Genomic DNA, 20,946 nt, shown 5'->3' on the forward strand with positions numbered 1-20,946 from the left:
ACAGCGTGTTAAAATACTCTCCTTTAATTTAAGGGGATAATGCTCTGTAGATCATCCCTTTCGATTTTTTCTTGACAGACTGAAGAATTATATTTCAACAGTTAATGAGATTTAATGAGTAACTTTAAGAGAATTCAGTCCATGTCATTACTGTAGTTCAGCGATTTACTGGGTACGTTTATATGACTATGTGTATCTTATGAAGCATGTATGAATTCCAGCGACACCGACAGCATTCAGCATGATCATAATGTAATCCAGTTCTCATGAATGCATTCACGGTGTTTGAAGCACCTTCTTCAGATATTTGTGAAGACCTCAGCAGCAATCATTTGCCAGTGAATATACCTCCCCTTAGACGCCACTGGCGCTTCTCTGCGAGCGGAATATCAGTGTTAGAAAGAAGCCACGATCGGGGGGTGGGAAAGAGGGTTAGTTCAACCGATAAAGCGCTCATCTTCCAGTTTATAGGGGTAGCCCTTCAGACAGACGACGGACGCAGAGGAAATTTTCTCTCATTCCTCCTTCTAAACCCTTTTTTATCTTCTTCCTCCTCGTCCTGGATTTCTCCCTTTATAAACTTCCATCTTTTCTACAGTATATTTTCTTTATGGTTTTGTTAGTTTTATGCCAATTTTATATCATTTTACTATATTTTTATAAAGCTTTTGTTTTTAAAACGTAATGGCACATCTTATTTTATAAATGTGGCATTCATACATTCGCTGTTATTCGCTTTAAGGCGTTCTTCCGGAACATTAAATATTATGTGTTGATGCTATATGAGATATACATAATCTTACTGAATTAGGGATCTACATTATTAAAGTTGGATGAATAATACAGTAGTAAATGATGAGGTGTATTCTAGTATATGCTGGTGACGCTGAGGTTTTTCAGGTAAATTGGAAAAATAAGAGGTATGGTGAAATAGCTAGTAAGTATAAAAAAGAATGAAGACCGAAGAGCGAAATATGGAGAGAATTACTTTATGTTATTTGGAGAAACAGAGGAAGAAATATATATCATAAAAGTGTGTAGAGACAAAGAATTACTTGAAGTGTAGTATCTGGGAGGTGAAGCTAACTTAGGAAAAGAGAAATATTTTCACGCAATTGTCAAAGTAAAGGACAAAAAAGTTGATTAAATTGCGAAACAAGATAAAATATATGGAATAATAAATGTGTATGAAGGAAAATAACAGAAAATAAACATCACTCTAAGTAATGAACGGAATGATGCATGTTGGCTTTATAATGTGTAAAAAATACTGTTCAACGCCTGGGACTTAACACTGCACTGTTAATTCTAACGCGAGTGCTCCAGCGAATGACACTTTTCATCCATTTTAATTCTGTTGTTCTACCTTAAATATTAATATATGTATTGCTTAAGTCTTTTTATCTATTAAATAACGACCTTATTTATTGAGAAAAATATATGTTTTATTTCGAAACTTAGTATCGTATGCTGCGAACAGAACTTCCAAGAAATTTCCAACTGTTTTACTCTCTCTGTGTACCTAACCACTTTTGTTGTCTGTTGCCCAGTGGCGTATACTGAGGGCTACCAAGGCTATCGGTGAAGCCCAAACCTAAATTGAGAACGATGGAATTCTAAAGAGCATTATAATGTAAGCATCTGGCACATTGTTCCATTTACAAAACTTGACAGCAATGTGATGAAACGTCGCACGTATTTCTGATTGAGAGAGCAAGGCATCGGAGACTGATCTTGTAGCGCGGGCTCTGCGTTTCTCTACCCTCGACCAGCTTGCTGCTGTATGTCCGATAGGTGCAGAGACCGGTGGGATAGGTGTGCTAGGCTTCGCTCCGTCAGATCGCCACTGCTAACTGACAACCATGGGTTAGTCATTGTATATATTTCCTCTCCTCACACTTCTGACCTAATTATATAGACAACAGAGTGCTGGTATTTCAATCCCGTTTACTTCTACGTTCTTTTAGGAAGACACTGCAGGGCTGCTGTTATAGGAGTAATGTAACTTTCTTTTTGTAGCTAGATCAGCTAAAATGAAATGCAGTCTTTCAGGTTTAATGTTATCTTTTGTTGATTGGAATCGAACCCCACGGTCAGCACCACTGCACTCCCGAAGAAGCTAATAAACTAGGCTATGCTTTAAAAATTCAAAACATTCATTTAATAATAATAATAATAATAATAATAATAATAATAATAATAATAATAATAATAATAATAATGGTGCACAGCATCTGCATGTGCTTGGTGGTGTCCTAATGAGGATGAAATTAATGGCGAAGTCATCACAAAAACCCAGTCCCCAAGACAGGCGAATTAACAGTACGAGGGGATTGATTCTGAGAATCGAACCGGGACCATCGGATCAAAGGAAAGCATTCTATCAGTTTAGCCACAAAGCAAAGGACTTCAACTTGCTAAACCTTAGGCTACCATCTCCACCGATCAGGGAGTATTGACAGTAACAGAAGCCAGGGCAGTACCTTGTGAAGCACCCTTGACAACACAACAAGCTTCTCCTTTGGCTATTGGGTGCAAATCAAAATGATTAAGACTTGACGTTCACTAAACCAACCACCGAAAAGTGGTAGCCCAAGACTTGATCCCAGCATACGGCACTGCTGTTGCCCCCACTCTTGTTTCACATGAACAACGGAGGCAGACTGCATATGCGTAATCAGAAAAATTCATATGAAACGTGTACTGTAGGATTTCCGGGTGGTCTTGTTACGACTTCTTACGTACATGTAGCAGCGTCCTCACTCTCCGACTTACAGGCGATTAGCAGGTCTCTCATCATTTTCAATTCCCACGAATAATTTGCACCTTGGGAATCATTCCTTGTTGTATCCTTCTGAAGATATGGAGTTTGATGAGATCCTTTGGCAGGTCATACAGGAACTTTCTTCTCAAAATGTTTGTATAATCATGTTCTTTATATAAACCGCCTGAAAGTCATATTTGATGCATTCATTTGCTCATCAATGCACAAGAACTCTCCGGGCTTGAAACACTGTTGGCAGTTCCTCACAACCATGTCAAATATTTCTGTGACCGGTGCAAGCTTGTCTATTGTTCATACCATCAAAACGTATGCTTCTCGTAACCGCTTTGTTGGGAGAGTTGGACGGGAAGAAAACGTTTCGTTGAAAACACGATCGAGCGCTTAACACCCACCGTGTAGGTAATGTCTCATGTTATGGTATACTATAATCACTCCGCAAAACTTTTTGAAGATGATACAAGTTATAGGTAATTAAAGAAAAAAAATAAAGCCAGTACTCGCACGGATAACTGTTGTCATCCACTTGCGTTTGAGATATCATAATAATGGAAGTATCTGGAGAAATTAACCTTGCAATTTAGAGAAATATTTAACAATTATTGTGTCTTGAGGATTATATAAAGTACTCAAATTAATTTTTTAAAACGTATACAATACTAAGAAAATTGTACCCTTCGATGATAATAGCCATCTACGCTAGCGTCCTGTTTATAATTTACAGCCTATTGAAGCCACGAATAGTTGTAATATAGATTATTGCGCATTGCATGTGTTAAGAAAAATTTGGGTTACTACAAAATAAAACTATCTCTTCATTTTTTCGTGATCCGATACTACTAGAAAGGAATATAATAGACCTATTCCGCTCAACTGGATTTTCTTCCGCTGATGCTGACAGGAAATGAACGCTGTCTTCCCTTTTAGTTAGATAGTAGTAATAATGTATACGTACGTACAGGCATGTGGTGGTAATGGTAATTACTAATTTAAGAGGAAGTACTAATGGGCAACCATCCTTTATTAACACTTATCAGGGAGGAAAAGAAAGAGGACCAATACTTCGTAAAAGGAAGGTATCGGTAAAGGAAGGGGAAACGCCCTGAAGGGCGTGAAAATGACGGAAATTCTAGGCCATCGTGTTCGGAAAATGACAAGAATTGACCAAGGGCTATATAATAGAAACATGAAAGTGAGGAGCCTGACACATGTAAGTAGAGGCAAAGTCAGATTCAGCCAGCGAATCCACGCCCGCAAATTCAGAGCCCATTGCCCATTTCAGTCATCTCCAACTACAGGCAGGGGACACTGTAGGTGTTATTCTAACATCTCCAACCACAGGGAGATACACACAGGCATTCGAGTAAAGCAAGCTTATAGTTTTACATGATTGACAATATAGTCATCATAGCCATAGGATCTTCCGTTTGACGTGGAATAAGAATCTCATGCGCGTGAGTTGTCATTACAAAAGTCCGCTTGCACTGGCCTGGTTTGAAACCACGGCCGCCTTGATAAGAAGTCGGATACTATGCCACTTGGCTATTACGCCCTCATATTAGAGTGACATCCACTAAAGTGTCCTGGACGAACTTAACTATAATTAAAGGTACAAATTATACCAGAATATCGATAAAATAAAGTCAAACAATTTTTGTCCCGTATCTAGAGACTTCAAGAACGCTTGGCTTAGCTAACACCATGTTCTTCGTTATAATGTAACTTGAAGTTCTTCGCAATCACAGAACTCCATGTTAGATGGGAAGTGTCTCTTCCACTTGGTCACCTTGTATCTGCCTGCTTCCATCCTTAGTCGGTTCACGGAATTCCAGTTCACCCATTTGTTATTACGGCCGGGAGCTGGTTGCCATCTGTCTTGACGGACCGAGAGATGGGATTATAATAACTGCTAGTGTGATGCTAAAACCTTTTAACATAATTTGGCTAAATGGTTATTGGTGTGCACATCCACAGTCAATGAAGGACTACGACTGAATGCACTAGTAACTGGTTTTCCACAGTCACTATGGAACAGAAGCGATCATAAAGGAAATATTTTGGGTCGTGTTTGTGACACTTCAGAATATTCAGTTCCTCAAACCAGTTTCTTAAAGCTTCACTTTCCTACGTATCTTACACGAATATTTAAAATGAATAAATGTTTTAAATGAGTATTTCGGTAGTTTAATTTAATGTTAAAAATGTTAAAATATAAAATCATTACTCTATTATCAGAAAACGGTGGGTTATGCAGTGGTGCATTGAAATCACTCTCTTCATAATTTCTATTAATATTTCAGAACGTCGAAGATTTGTTTAATTTGAATACTCTACATAAATGTTCCGATCTACTATATTAACCCTTTGTTGCCTGCATAGTGAAAAATAATAAGTATACATAATTATTTCACCTTATTCTAATAGAATATGTTCAAATAGTAAATGCTAATACTTTCAAATCATAATTTTAATTTTTGGTATGTTTTTGGGGCCTGGTACTTTTAAGTACCGTCAGGCATATAGGAGGCTTCATATTTGGGCAAATGAGAATATTCACATTTTGGAATTATATCACATTTAGTGTCTCAAAATATTAGTAGAACATGTTTTTCATATCTAAAACTATTACAAAAATGTAAAGGCAAAATTTAAAGCAAATATGTGTAATAAGAGTGAAGTTTCCTAATATTATTGTTCATATGCAGAACATCTTGCATACATCCTATACAGCTGACATATTATGATACTCTCCAAAGCAGTTCTTTTTTTCATTGCAGCAAAGATAAGCACTACATGTAGTAAACTTTGAATGCGGTCTTGACTGCACCTTCTTTTCGAACACACCTCACATCGACCACTTTTTTTTTTACAAAATCAACAAAATGATTTCCACGATTACTTAGTCTGACATCACTGGGCACAGAATACTCTGTTTTCCTCCTTTTTGGTAGACAAGTTTGCTCTGGTGACTTTGGTGACGTCATATCACATGAAAGTTTTTTTGGAAGAGGAATTTCTTTCTGGTTCATCAGTCCTAGGGCCACATTATGCTGGAATGCAATTAGAGGGACTTTTTCATGCAGATTACAGTATATGATATAGGCATTGACAAATGCTATCTCAATCATTCCCAAATAATCTATGCCACCATTTTTGGATCGACAGTCTAAACCATATACGCCTCGAAGTCTGTCAGCATGGTCCACTCCACCCATGTGTGGATTGTAGTCTTGCACAACAACCGGGCAATCAACAGTAACATTACTTCCGTCCTTCGGTTTCCAAGAAACAGTTGTGGCTTCTGTTCCATGGAAATTAGATGATAAGCACACACCTTTACTGTCTTTCCATGGAAAAACACTGATGTCCATCGAAGAAAAGCATTACTTTCGGTTTTGGATATGACTAACATGAGACCCTCCATATGGCCTGACGGTACTTCTAAGTACCTCGCCATTTACTAGCTATATATCCACACCAATTGCAAATTTCATCAATTTGAGTATTTTATTGCATTACAGAAGCATGCTTACATGTACTAAGATCACTTGCAGGTCGAATGTAACAATAGAAGAAAAAAATTTTCAATCAAAATGTCATTTGTTTACTGTGGTAACACTATGAATACACTCCTGAGAATAAAACGATCTCCCGCGTTTTTCATCAATACCAACCTCAAAAATGAAATATCACTGATTCAAGAAATAGTTACTTGAAAGTACCATGAGGAAAATACAAGGGTAGGATTTACTGAATAATTCCAAAGCCATGAAATATACGATGGTACTTTAAAGTACCGTCAGGCAACAAAGGGTTAACAAGCAAAATTCTTGCCCTTAAATTACTTAGAAGTCAGATAAAAAGTATATATTCTTCCTAGTCCCTGATAGTGCTGAAAAGAAAGCATTGCTACGATAGAAAACGTCTGAAGAAAAGCAATACTTAAAAAATAATATCCTATAAACAATTATGTCGAAAAATTGCTTGAATAGAAACAAAATATATCGCGGCTGTAAGTTCGTACAATTCACTTTCTCCTAGAATGTTCAACTGTGAGTTTAAGACAAATACTATTCAGAAATGACGTAGTTCTATCTGAAAATACTGCGTAATAAAAAATAATTAAAAATACTCTGCAAGTCAAATGTGGTTCCTGAATAAGATCAAATGTGAGTTTTTTCTTTAGCTTTCGACGTAATGCTCTGAATTGGTGTGGTGTCTTTCAAAATCATCTTACAAACAAAGGTCGCCAGACCCGAATTCACGAGTTCTACTTGATAGAGTGATAAGAGGATAGAATGTAAATATGCACTTGCTTTTGTCTGGAAAGAAAATACAGAAGATTTCTGTTCAATGACAGGATGATATACATCAGTGTAAATGGTCCACGAAGAGTTGCAGAGATTATGTGACACTCATCCTCCAACTTAGAGAGGAAACACTGGGACATTAAATATACGATCAATCTTACGTCTTCCCCTCTCCTGAGCATACTTTTTGATCCAACTCTGTTCATCCATCAGCCCTCTTCCGTCTTCTTTGTTCTCTGCTTCTCTGTCTCACCTTGTGTCGTTCTACCTGTCACCGAGCGCCAGATTTTACATTCTCGGAGCAAGTGGGTGGCTAGCCCCATGTGAGTCAATAACCATCACGGAATAAAGAAACTTTCTAGCATGAAAAGCAGGGAAATTTTACATATTGCAGAAAATTAGTGCTGTTGAACTCTCAGTTGTATTAACTGGGACGAGGAAAACATATTCAAGTGGATATCTATTGTCAGAAATGCATTAGTAAAGGTAACTGATGTCATCAGAACTTAATGCTAGGCAATTTCTCCAACACTCCTGCAAGTTTCTTTGCTAAGCATTTAGATGTCAGTTTCACGTGAGGAAAGTTTATTATAACTTGAATTGTTAATACATATTTATCCTAATTTACTCAGCATCAACTCGTAATACACTTCTTCCTATTCTTCAAATCGACATTTTATCCTTTGAGTATAGAGGTGTGTAATTCAGTATAATAATATAATCATGCTGGACTCCTTGGCTGAATGATCAGCGTAGTCGCCTTGGGTTCAGATGGCCCAGGGTTCGATTCTCGACTAGGTCGGAGATTGCCTCGGAGACTGGGTGTTTGTAATGTTCCCAACATCCCTGCAACTCACTCATCACACACAAAACTATCCTTCACTGCAATAACAAGCAGTTTCCGATACATATCTCAGATGCCGACCACCCTTGTCCGAGCCTTACAAAGGCTTCACCAGGCAGGCAATAGCCGCCGAAATTATTATTATTATTATTATTATTATTATTATTATTATTATTATTATTATTATTATTATTATTATTATTATTATTATTATTATTATTCCGAATTTGGCCAACTGTGGACCGCATAGAACTTAAGGCTTGTTGGCCTTTCTTCTCTTCTCTTCCCAGAACCTTTTCATTCTCTCGCTTCGTATTTTTCTCTCCTCCTCAGAGATTATCCGGTTGGGCTTCTTTTTAGGTGGTTTGTCCTCAAAAAATTTGATTTTGTTGTTTTTGTTTCTAAACTCTTTCCTTTTATTGATCACCTCTAGTGTAATTCCTACTTCTTCTGCATCTCTTTTGACCTCTTCTGCCCACTTAGTGGTGGCCTTCAATCCTACAATGTACTTAAAGATCTTCTTGGTCAGTCTACTTTCATCCATTCTTACTAGATGTCCGTAGAAGTTCAACCTTCGCTTCCTCATTGTGTCTGAGATCTTTTCCGTATGTTTATAAAGATCCTTGTTTTTCCTTTTTTTCCAGGTTCCATCAGTAGTTTTCTGGGGTCCCAGAATCTTCCTTAGGATCTTCCTTTCTTTCTTTTCCAGTTCTTGTAGCTCCCATTTTTTATTCTGAGGCATACAATCCTTCTGGTTTGATTACTGAATGATAGTGTCGGATTTTGGCCATGTAGGATATTTCCCGTTTGTTGTACATACTCTGGGTTAGTTTGTAGGCCAATTCTAATTTTCTGATTCTTCCTTTGATAGCCTCTTTGTCTAGCCCGTTGGGTTGGATCCATTCTCCCAGGTATCTGAACTTCTGTGCTCTTTTAATCTTCCCATACTTTATCTCCATGTACTTCTCATTGCGGTGCCTATACTCCAAATACTCCGTCTTTCCGTAAGAAACTTTAAGACCTGCTTTTCCGGCGATTTCGTGCAGTTTCTCTATCATCTTTATAGCGTCTTCTCGATTTTTAGCTAAGACGGCGAGGTCATCGGCAAAAGCTAGACATTTAATTTCCAAGTTCTGGCCTTCTCTTCCAACGTGTATTCCTATTATTCCTTCCGATTTTCGAGCTTCTTCCCAAGTTTTCATTATTTTCTCCAAAACTAGGTTGAAGAGGATCGGGGACAGTCCATCTCCTTGTCTGACCCCTGTCTTGATTTCGAACGGGTCAGATATATCTCCGAGGAACTTGACTTTCGAGATGGTATCCGTCAGGGTTTGATTAATGAGTTCTCTAGTTTTCTTGTCAATTCCAAACTCCTCTAGGACTTTAAATAAGGTTTGTATGTCTATTGAGTCATATGCTTTTGTGAAATCGATAAAGATGACTACGGTGTTCTGACTCCTTATTGCTCTTGTTCGCAGTATACTTTTGAGGTTGAAAATTTGTTCTGCGCACGACCTTCCTTTTCGGAAACCAGCTTGGTATTCTCCAATGAGGTGGTCAGTCTGTTCCTGAACTCTGTTTAGTAGAACTTTAGAGAATATCTTATAAGCAATTGACAGTAAAGAGATCCCTCTGTAGTTGTTCGGGTCTGTTCGGTTACCTTTCTTGTGAAGCGGATGTATATGTGCACATTTCCAGTCCGCAGGGATCTTCCCAGTTTTCCATATATCTTCTATACAGCGATGAATTGCTTCCGCTGTGATATCTCCTCCAATCTTCCACATTTCTGCCACTACACCATCTTCACCTGGCGCTTTGTTATCCTTAAGCTCTTTGATTACCTGTTTGATTTCGTCTAGATTTGGAGGTTTAGAATCTGGGTTCTCATGGATTGGTTGCTGGGTCTCTAGTCTGTCCAGAGGTTCTTCACAGTTTAGCAGCTCTTTGAAATAGTCTGCTAGGAGTCGGCAGTTTTCTTTGTTATTGGTAGCAATGCTGCCGTCTGTTCGCTGGAAGCAGAGACTTGGTGGTTGATAACCTTGTAGTTCCTCTTTGAATATTCTGTAAAAATTCCTGGTGTTCTTCTTTCTAAATTCTTCTTCTGCCTTTTCCACCCTATCTCTGTCATATTTTCTCTTTTCACCTCGTATGATTTTGGCTGATTCCTTCCTTTGATTCCTGAACTCTTCCCACTTTTCCTCTGTCTTGTTGGAATTCCACCTCTTCCAGGATTTTAATCTTTTTTCAAGTGCTTCATCACATTTTTCAGTCCACCACCTGTGATTACGCAAAGCTCACTTAAAAGTTGTGCATTTCCTCCTTTGCCAGGCAGCCTTAAATTTTTCTCTCATCGTGGTTCTTCCTTCTTCTGTCCACCCGGCTCCTGTCTTCTTCTTGTGGTTTCTCTCTGACTCTATTTACCACTTGCTGATTTTAGTTCTGTAGCACGTTCAGTCTGCGATGTCGGCCACTCTGATTCTTTAGGTTCTTTTTTTTTTTTTGCTTTACGCCGCACCGACACAGATAGGTCTTATGGCGACGATGGGACAGAAAACGACTAGGAGTGGGAAGGAAGCAGCCGTGGCCTTAATTAAGGTACAGCCCCAGCATTTGCCTGGTGTGAAAATGGGAAACCACGGAAAACCATTTTCAGGGCTGCCGACAGTGGGATTCGAACCTACTATCTCCCGAATACTGGACACTGGCCGCACTTAAGCGACTGCAGCTATCGAGCTCGGTAATTCTTTAGTTTAATAATAACTTTAATTTAAACTTAATTTTAATAATAAATTCCATGATGTACTTAATAGGTGAATAAATACAAATTAATTTTCTCCATTATTTCTTAATTTGTCTATTCGTAGACTGGCTTCCTGCACTGATCAGTTTTGAGCTACCCTCTTAATTCTCTCAGATATTGTACAGTTAATATCACCCGCGATTATTTTTGTCTACTCTTACCTTGGTCTTCCTTGATATCCCTTGCCTAAAAAATCTTCCATCCTTTATCAGTTTATCAATCCCTTATGTCCACTAAGTTGAACCCTTCTGTTGACTATATATTTCCCTTTATTCAAGCGATCAATTTTGCGCTCCATCTTACCTTGATGTTTTAATAATCTGCACTCAGTCGTTATTTAACATTTTCCGCTAAGATTTTATGGGCCTCGTGTTTTGCTGCTGCTACTGTTACCTTTGCCACTTTGCGTACCTTTGCGTACAGCTGTCTGAACCTGATTTCGTCTCCATTGTAACGATTCTTCCACCATGCCCTGAATGCTGCCTTCTTTTCCTTCATCTTGGACTGAACACCTTCTTGCCCCCGACCACACTTCCATATTGACCCTTCTCTAGATACACAGATTTGTTTTTTGCCTTTATAACACAGAACTGTTGAAACAGCACCCATGATTTTTGTGGAATCAACTGCGCATTAGAGTATGAATCTTGTCTGAGGTATGTTATCACACCTTTGATCCTTCATTTTTCAGTGCAAACCGTTTAATATTTTCCATAGGTACATTGCGTTCCTTTGGAGGTAGTTCCCGCAATTTCCACTTCACCCAGCAGAATCCTTTGTTGCGAGGTGAGTGGATCCCCAGGATCTCCCTGCTACACAAGATTAAATCGATTCGAGTTTGTACAGTGCCATTTAAGGATTGTGTATTGAAAGTGACCAGATGTTCGTCTCTCTTTCAGAGGTTTCGGAAGTGTGTTTTGACGATTGTCAATTCGTACGGTCAAGCAAATTGCAGAAGTTCCTCTCCCTGGTCATTACTTATACTTCATCAGTACTACAACATGATGTCAAATGCCTGTCACTAGATTTTCGCCTGAACTTTTCTTGCTTTTCAAAGTAGATATTTTTGTTAATGGGAAACTAATGTGAAATTTTTTGGTTGAATACCATTCCAGTTAAATGGCCTTGGGCTTGATTCCTGGCTCGGCCAGAGGTTTCAACCTCGTCTTTTTAATTCCTCTAGATCAAAGTGTCTGTGCTATCCCTAATAAGCACCTCCTCACTTACAAAGAACATACCACACGACCAATCAGCACTGAAGAATCCACAGCGAATAAATCACCCCTAGATATTGTTGGGGTCAGGAGGGACAACCGTCTAAAAACTGGGCTTAAATACATGTACAATACTGGCCCAAAGTAATCGAAGGTCCTTAGTTAAGGCCATATATACGACCAAAAATGAAGGAAAGAGAAATAGAAGGAAACAAGATAAACTAATGAGAAATTGATTTCATCAGTTTCATTAAACAATTAGGGAATTGAAAAGTGAATATCAATTGAATCCTGAACTCTTAAAAGCTGTTTAGTACACGAGTGTGGGAAAAAAGCTTCTGGATTCATCTGCTTTTAACGCAATAGGAATATTAATTAGGGATATGTTATCAAATGTATGATATGTCACGGTAACCACTATTTGGTGACATTTCAGAGGTTAAATGTCATTGTGCTAATTACGCATATGGAATTCGAAACTGATGTACAAACACGCTCCCATAAAATGGTTTTGTTGCGAAATAATTACAATTAAATTTCTCTTTCATCCTTATTTGAGTGTCATAAATATTTTCACATGTGCAGATATTATTATTATTATTATTAATTATTATTATTATCTCCCTGGGCCTGATTCCTGACTCAGCCAGAGGTTTCAGCCACGTTTTATTATTATTATTATTATTATTATTATTATTATTATTATTATTATTATTCCAATAAGGATTTGGCCACCCTATCGCCCAGTAGAAAACCACTGCAATCATCCACCCGAGTGTTGGCGGCAAAATCATAACCTTTTGAGTTAGGAGGAAATGCTTACCCACAGCCACGAAGATCTCGAGGCACCTCTCGATCTCAACAATCGAGTTGTATTTTCGTGATCTTTCCCAAAAGATCACCACTAGTTGTTTTTTCAACTTGTAACGCTAGCAAGATGGAACACACGCTACCAATGCAACCATCCCATGCCCCGGACGCACGTTCGGTTTCTCCCGATCGTCGGATTCTGGGGGATCGGGAACATCATGCTTCAGAGAAGGATCGGGGTTTCTCAAAATCACACCACATCCCCTCCAAAAAAAGGAACTTCCTTGGTACTATTAACATCAATACCTTGCTGAAAACTGGAAGGCTTAAACAACTGACTGACGCCCTGGACAAATATGATATTCAAATCCTAGTGATCCAAGAAACCAGATTCCAAGGTGAGAACCACTTTGACTCTGAACATTTGAACCGGTAGTTGAAATAGTTCTAACCGGTAGGTGTGCAGCACACATTTGCAGTACCTGATGTATGTCTCACTAACAGATGTATTATTCACAGAATATGCATATATAATACACCAAAACATTCAGCATGAAGTGGAATAATTGAAAGTGGTTTCCATTTACCCTCAATATAATATTTTCCCCGCCCTTTTAAATCCCACCTCAGAAAATCAAAAAAATTTTTACTTACACAACCAATATAAATGACTAATCAGTTTTATGAAACTTTTAAAAATACATAATTTGTAGAGAAATTAATTCTGATGATAAGCAAGCAAATTTGAGGTGAATAGTGTTAATACATTAGGCATTATAAATAAAAAGTAATGTATTTGGTACAGCTCTACCCGGTGGGTGTTTATAAGCTACATCAGTTGGCACAACACTTATGCATTATGATGCAGTAGGCCATGCATTTACCGATGCATTTAATTCTATTACAATATCTTCATAATTTAAATCCAAAAAAAGTAGCCATTGTTTGTGCATAACACAGAGTAAACAATGAAAGCAACTCACAAGAAATTCTACACGTGTTTAAAAGCTGTACGAATTGCGACCTACATTTGTTCCAAAGGTATCACACGTAAATGGATGTATTTAACACCGAAACATTCCACATTCCAAGGAAAAAATATGCCTGATGAATGATGCCATCCAACGGAGATATTCACAAATGCTTCTACCTGTATTTACTGGTAAAGTATACCTGATGATCTATCGTCACCGGCGGTTCGAGGGTTAAGGGTAAATAAACCAGCCATAAATATCAAAGGAAATTTATCTCTACTCGGGACGGCCTTTGCAGTAAGGAAAACCATGATTCAGTTATCGAGTTTACATCACCCTCGAAAGAATCTCAATGCTTACAGTGAAATCAAGGAAGAAAGCATAACGCCTTGATAAATGCCCACGCCCCTACTAACATAAACAGCAAAAAAAATCCACAGAAAGTAGAAGACTTTCGGGAACTGCTTGAAGAAACTACTTTAAAAATCCCTAAACATCACGTTAAAATCTTATTAGGGGATTTCAATGCATAAGTTGCCATAGAGAAGAAATACAGATCAATCGTAGGACTTCATCCTGCACATTGGCAGACTAATAAGAATGGAGAACGTTTAATAAGCTTCTGTATATCATCCATGCTGAGACTCATGTCCATTCACTTTATGAGACATTTACATAAAAAGAAAGAGATCACCTAACACAATACTAGGGGAATTTCAGATTGATCATGTTGCTATTTCCGTAAAGAATATGCTTGAGATTCAGAATGTTATAGTACGGAAGGAAGTTGTCGACTCGGATCACCACCTTACGCAAATCAAGGTTAGGTTCCAACCAAACAGATCCAGACCTAAAAGCAACTGAGTGGATCCGGACTTCCTGAGGAAAAATGCTGAAGTTTTTGTACGTGACATACAAGATCAAAATACTAATGTGTGGGCAGACATTCGCAACATATTACAGTCATCATCAATGAAATTCGGACAGCCACCCAGGAACGTAAACACAGATGGTGGAACCCAACCTGTGATGAAGCTATCGAAAACAGAATCAAAGCATGGAATCAATGGAATGAGTTGTATGGGCAATGTATGTTCTAAAACAGTGGGTGTTGAGTCAGCATTTTCCCACGAGGTCATTGACCTCTAGTTGAATAGTAAGGCTATGTAGATTACAGAACGAGGTCATTGAGGCCTAGTTGAGTAGTAAAGCTGTGTAGGTTCCAGACCTACGGAACGCGGAATAATGATAACCGCACGACACAGTTTTGACTGGCAGTAGGGAAGTTGTCCGCCATTAAAATGAAAACTCCTCAACTGTAATCTGTCTGGAAGTAGGATGGGGTCTGCGATTGTAACGAAAACTTTCCAAATCGATTATGACTTCGCATTAGGCAATGGGGCCTGCCATTATAATGTTAACTTTTCAACTCCATTGTGAGTAGCAGTAGGCAAGTGAGCCTGCCGTTATCATCACAACTCCTCAATTCACACTTTACGTTGGAAACAACGAATGGGGACCTCCCCATGCCTTTCCTCGGATAACGCTAAGCGATCTGCAATTTGAAAAATCTTATTCACTGCAAGTGCAGTAATTTACTTTGATATTTGTGTACACTGTAGAATACCATAGCGACGCAAGGATACATTTGCTAGTTTAGTAAATAATTACATAATGAATATTACATTAACATTAAAATGTTATTCTTATAGCATAGCCTTTGCCTCCTCAAACCTATGAAATGTTTTCCTAGTCGTTGGCATTTTATTTTTATGAAGAAGTGGGCTGAAGAACTTCTAGTTCTCTTTCTTATCACAACCATTGTTCGTCTCTTTCAACGCTCCCACGAACCAGGCGTAGCAGGGGGAGAGGTAATACTCCCACGTGGCGCGTCCCAGGTGGCGGATAGGGGGGTCCTAACCGGCTTGCCGGCGGACTTGAGGGAAATAAAATACCTCTCGCGGACCAAACACACTACCCCCTGCGGGTGGGGGACGCACATGTAGAATACACTCGCGGTATCCCCTGCCTGTCGTAAGAGGCGACTAAAAGGGGCGACCAAGGGCTGACTGAATTAGAACCATGAAACTAATTTTGAATCGTACCATCACGCGGGGAACACCATAGGTTGCCTGTACTTGCGAGTAGTACCACTAAATTCGGTACGAAATAGTTTGTGATTAGTAGCAGTAAAAGCCTGGCCTGGTGGATTCCAGTACCCGTGCGTCGTACCCATGTGTGCAACACCGCGGGTCTGGGCGTAGCCTGTGAGTTGTACCACTATATGAGCAGCACCGTGGGTCTGCGTTGCCTGTGATTAGTACCCACTATGTGAGGAACACCACGGGAATACCGGCGCCCGTGTTTAGTACACCTAGGTGGGGAACCTTCTCGGTTTGCTTTGACTCTGAGTTGGGCCATTGTGTGAGACACACCATAGGTCTGCGTTACTTGTACGTATTGCAATACATGTGAGTAGTACCATCTTTTGTGGAACACCGTGAGTCTTCGCTACTTCTGATTAATACCCCAACATGACACATACCATGGTTCTATTTTACTCGCGACATGTACCATTCTGTGGGGCCTTAGACTTGTATTTTGCACCCTCTTTAGACACCAAGCATCATTGTGCTTTATAAGTGGTTCCTTGGTCGGTAATAATGTTATTTTCGATCTGTATTGAGTCCGATCCACTGGTTTTTGTTTGTTTGTTTTGTGTTTTGTTGAGTTCCTGTCCATCCATTCATTCTTCACCCCATATTTTATTTTTATTTTGGTCAGTGGATGCCTTTGCAATTTTTGTTCTTTCATTTCGTACCATTAGGGGCCGATGACCTTTGATGTTAGGCCCCTTAAAACGACAAGCATCATCATCATCATCTTTCCACACTCCTATCCTACCTCCCTTAGTCATCTCTTGTTCTTTTCGATGTCGATTGCACAGTATCCTCTTGTTTCTAATCACATGCAAACAAACGTTTAAAATTAGCCCCAATGACATACGTCATGAACGAAATTTGAAAAGTGATACAAGGCCTAAACGGAGTCAACTCTGGCACAGGTGCACAACTAAGTAAAGATGCGTTTTAGGAGGAGGATGAGGAAAAAGAGGAGGATAAGAAGGAAGTCAAAGTCCATGAAGATGAGGATTAGGGGGTAGATACAAGCTACTATTTCTATAAGGAGGATAGAACTCTCTCTGATAGGAGCAGGATATTCAGATAGATAAGATAAGGAAGTAAAAGGAAATACATAGTATAAAGAGCATCAAGTAAAAAGGTTACTTGTAACATGCTATATATTTCATAATAAAGATATATTTTAAACGAAATGCGTTAACACACGTATTCATGTGACAACTTTTATCAGGGGATCAGTTGTTGGTTATTCTACTACCTCAGCAAGCCGTCGAAAGAGCGCACTGTTATGTCTCTAGCGGGATATTTGTTTACAGAAACTCACGAAGACGTCGTGCGAGAATGCGCTGATATATCTCTCCTCCCCCTCCCACACAGTTGTGCCAGGATCGAACCTGCAAGTTTGCGACGGAAGGCCACCGTTTCAACCGTCAGAGCCATTTAGCCTAGCAGGGTAAGGTAGGTGGTGCTATTCTATTTTAAATTAATAGGTTTTGTGCCCAAAAAGCCTTGATTAAATTCCAATCCTCTCCGCAGTGCTTATATGGTGTGAGGGCATATAACGTTCTTGATGGTTATTTGTCCGTCGGATGGAGCCGTAAAGCCTTGAGCAGATATCTCGATGCTATTCGACAGGATAAGGCTATCTGCTACTACCGGGTTTTACCCTCTCCCTTCCTACTATCATATACCATATTATTTATTTCACACTATTATCTTCCCTGATGAGGTTGACGTCAGGAGGGGCAAACGGTTATAAAAATTGTTCTTGGCAGATTCATCTCATCACAAACCCGGGAAACGGGACAAGGAATGGACACTCGTTAGATTATAACGACATGCACCCTTAGCCAGCACTCCGCATTTCAAGTCACTCCGACTGCGACGTCACAGCTCTGTTAGGAGAAGGCCTGCGCCTACGATTATGTAAAGATAAGCATGCATTTTAAATCGCCCGCGCTTATTACGTCACAGCTCCATCACTCCTACGAGGGGAGACGGTCAAACAGCCTGTGTGTGAGGTTATGTTACATTTCGTGCTCAAGGTTGGGTTAACATACGTGTTAACCACACCTACAAGTCACCTCACCAGTTCGGCTCCTCCAAGGGGAGCCCATAAATAACCTATCTGAGGTTAGGTTGGCGTTCCTCGTAGCGAGGTTAGGTTAAAACGTCATAATGGCGTCATAACTTCAACTACCAATCACCTAACCGTTTATTTATTTATTTATTTATTTATTTATTTATTTATTTATTTATTTATTTATTTATTTATTTATTTATTTATTTATTTGGGAAACCAAAACAGCGAGAAGCCGAATTACAGAGTTCCGCAATGAAATACATATTTACAATAGAGTAGCACAAGGCAAGCATAAAGAAAAGTGGAAGAATAATGACGAAAAAACATCTAACGATAAATATAGAGGAAAAAATTAAAAACTAACATAATTAGAGACACAACATAACAAAAGCAAAAAATAAAGGCTAAAGAAACGAGAAAAATTGTTGAACGTAAAACGAAGAGAAGAACTTATAGCTAGGCACAGTAAGATAAATACAGACATAACACTTAAGTAATGGTATAGCACAGTAAAAAATAAATATTATATTATGTACAAAAGAGAGGACAGCAATGAGAAGAGAAAAAAGGAATATGAAGAAAATGAACTAGGTTAAGTTAAGTAAGAATCGATTAAAGGAGGCATACGAAGAAAAAACGTCCAAGTTCCTGTCAGAAGATAAAGAGTTAAGGAGGGTTGGTATGCGGATAAATAAACTTCTTTGAACGAGAGAGAGGCGGGAATACGGAATATGAAGGGGCGTATTAATCCTGGTTTTGCGAGTTGGAACATGTATGGAAAAGAAAGATGCAGGTTCAGGAGAACGAAATAAACCATTAACAGCGTTATATAGGAATCTAAGGTCGGCTACTTTCCTGCGACTAGATAACGGTGAAGGTTTAACTTGTCTAGTATCTGATTACTGCTCAAGTTTCGACAATCAGATACTCTGGCTCTAACAATGGCACAGAAGAATGACTGCACGCGGTCAATATGATTCAGATTAGTGGGTGAAGAGGTAGACCAAATGGGAGACGCGAATTCAATAATCGGTAGGATGCAAGATACATAGTAGGCTCGGGGGGCGTGGATATCGGTGATGTCAGAAAATCTATACAACAAACCGAAAAGTGACATTGCTCGCGCGGTTATCTTTTGTATATGGGGGACAAAAAACAATTTACTGTCAAACATCACTCCTAAGTCATTTTGTTCTGTTAGAGTTGGGAACGGGTTACCGTGGAGGGAGTATTTACTGAGAATAGGGGATTTACGAAGCGTGATCGAAATAGAGGAACACTTGGCAGGATTAGGCTTAAGACGCCATGTGGAGCACCATTCAGAGAGTGAATTAAGCCCACTCTGTAAGGAGTTTACGTCAGATAAAGAATCGATTTGTTTGAATATTTTACAGTCATCTGCAAATAGTAGAATTTCACAAGAAACGGAGGATGGGGAGCTTATGTGTGAGGTAAGGTTAGCGTTCTTGTACAAGGTTAGGTTAACATGTCATAATGACGTCTTCACCTCATCTCATCTTCAGGTCACCTAATCGATTTGAAGCTCCTCCATGGGAGTTTGAACGATTCGGCTCCTCCAAAGTGGCCCGTGAAGTTAGCATTGCACTCGTATGTAAGGATATGACGTCATAACCTCACCCAGCGGTCAAAACACTCCACGTTGGCCAGTGAGGTTAGCATTGCCCTCGTATGTATGTGTATGCCATCATAACCTCACTAAGGGGTCAAAAGCATCCCAGATCATTCCCTGACCAATTAGGCTCCTCCAATAGTGTTTGTGAGGTTAGGCTTGCTGTCGTACGCAAGGTCATGACGTTATTCCGCCTTCAATGGTCTGGAACCTACATAGCCTTAATACTCAACTAGGGTCAATGACCTCCTTCTGTAATCGACATAGCCTTACTACTCAACTACGGGTCAATGAATTCGTGGGAAAATGCTGACTCAGCACCCATTGGTTTAGAACATACATTTTTCATACTACTGGAATGGACACCGAACAGTCGACAGATGGGGGAATTCGCTGGAAACTGAGAAACTGACCTCAAAAACAATCCGCCGCGAAAAACGTACATACGAGTAAAACAGGCTCGCATAGATAGAACAGGATTTCCAGAAAAAGACGACTCTCAGAATTTCTGCAAGACATTCCGTGAGGACCTATCGGAGTACAAACCGCCAACATTAAGTTTTCGTCGACCTAACGGATCACTGAAGACAAACAGTAAAGAGAAATGCAAGATACTGGCTGACTATTTCCAATATCTACTGAACTGCGATCCACCAATTGAAAGACTACAGTTTGGAAAATATCCACCACATCCAGACTTACAGCCCCCAACAACTCAAGAAGTAAAAGAGATAATCCAATCGCTCAAAAATAACAAAGCCCCTGGTGACGATGGCATAATTGCAGGTATGTTGAAAATGGGAGGGGTGACCTTATCAGAAGAATTCATACACGCTTAACAGAAATATGCGAGACCATAATGATTCCGAAGGACTGGAAGAATGCCATTATCCATCCGTTACATGAGAAAGGCGATCGTGTAAACCCCAACAACTACAGAGGCATATCCCTCTTACCAGTTATATACAAGGTTCTGTCTAAAGCGCTATTAATCAGAGTTGAACAACAAACAGATCATTTGATTGGTGAATACCAAGCGGGCTTCAGAAAAGTTACATCGTGTTGAGCAAATTTGGAGTTTGAAGACGACATTAAGGACACGCCGCAGTACCACCACATTTGTCACCTGTGTGGAATTTAAGAAGGCGTACGACTCTATCGAAAGAAAAGCAGTTGTGGACATGCTAGGAGAGCTAAGTGTGGACAAGAAAACCACAGAATTAATCCGCCAGACTATCACAGACACAACATCTCAAGTGCAGTTTCTAGGTGAACTATAAGAACCTTTTGAAGTGCATACAGGAGATCAACAAGGAGATGGCTTCTGCCCGATCCTTTTTAACTTAGTATTAGGCAAA

Source organism: Anabrus simplex, chromosome 1 (genome assembly GCF_040414725.1).
Source record: "Anabrus simplex isolate iqAnaSimp1 chromosome 1, ASM4041472v1, whole genome shotgun sequence".
Classification (NCBI taxonomy): Eukaryota; Metazoa; Arthropoda; class Insecta; order Orthoptera; family Tettigoniidae; genus Anabrus; species Anabrus simplex.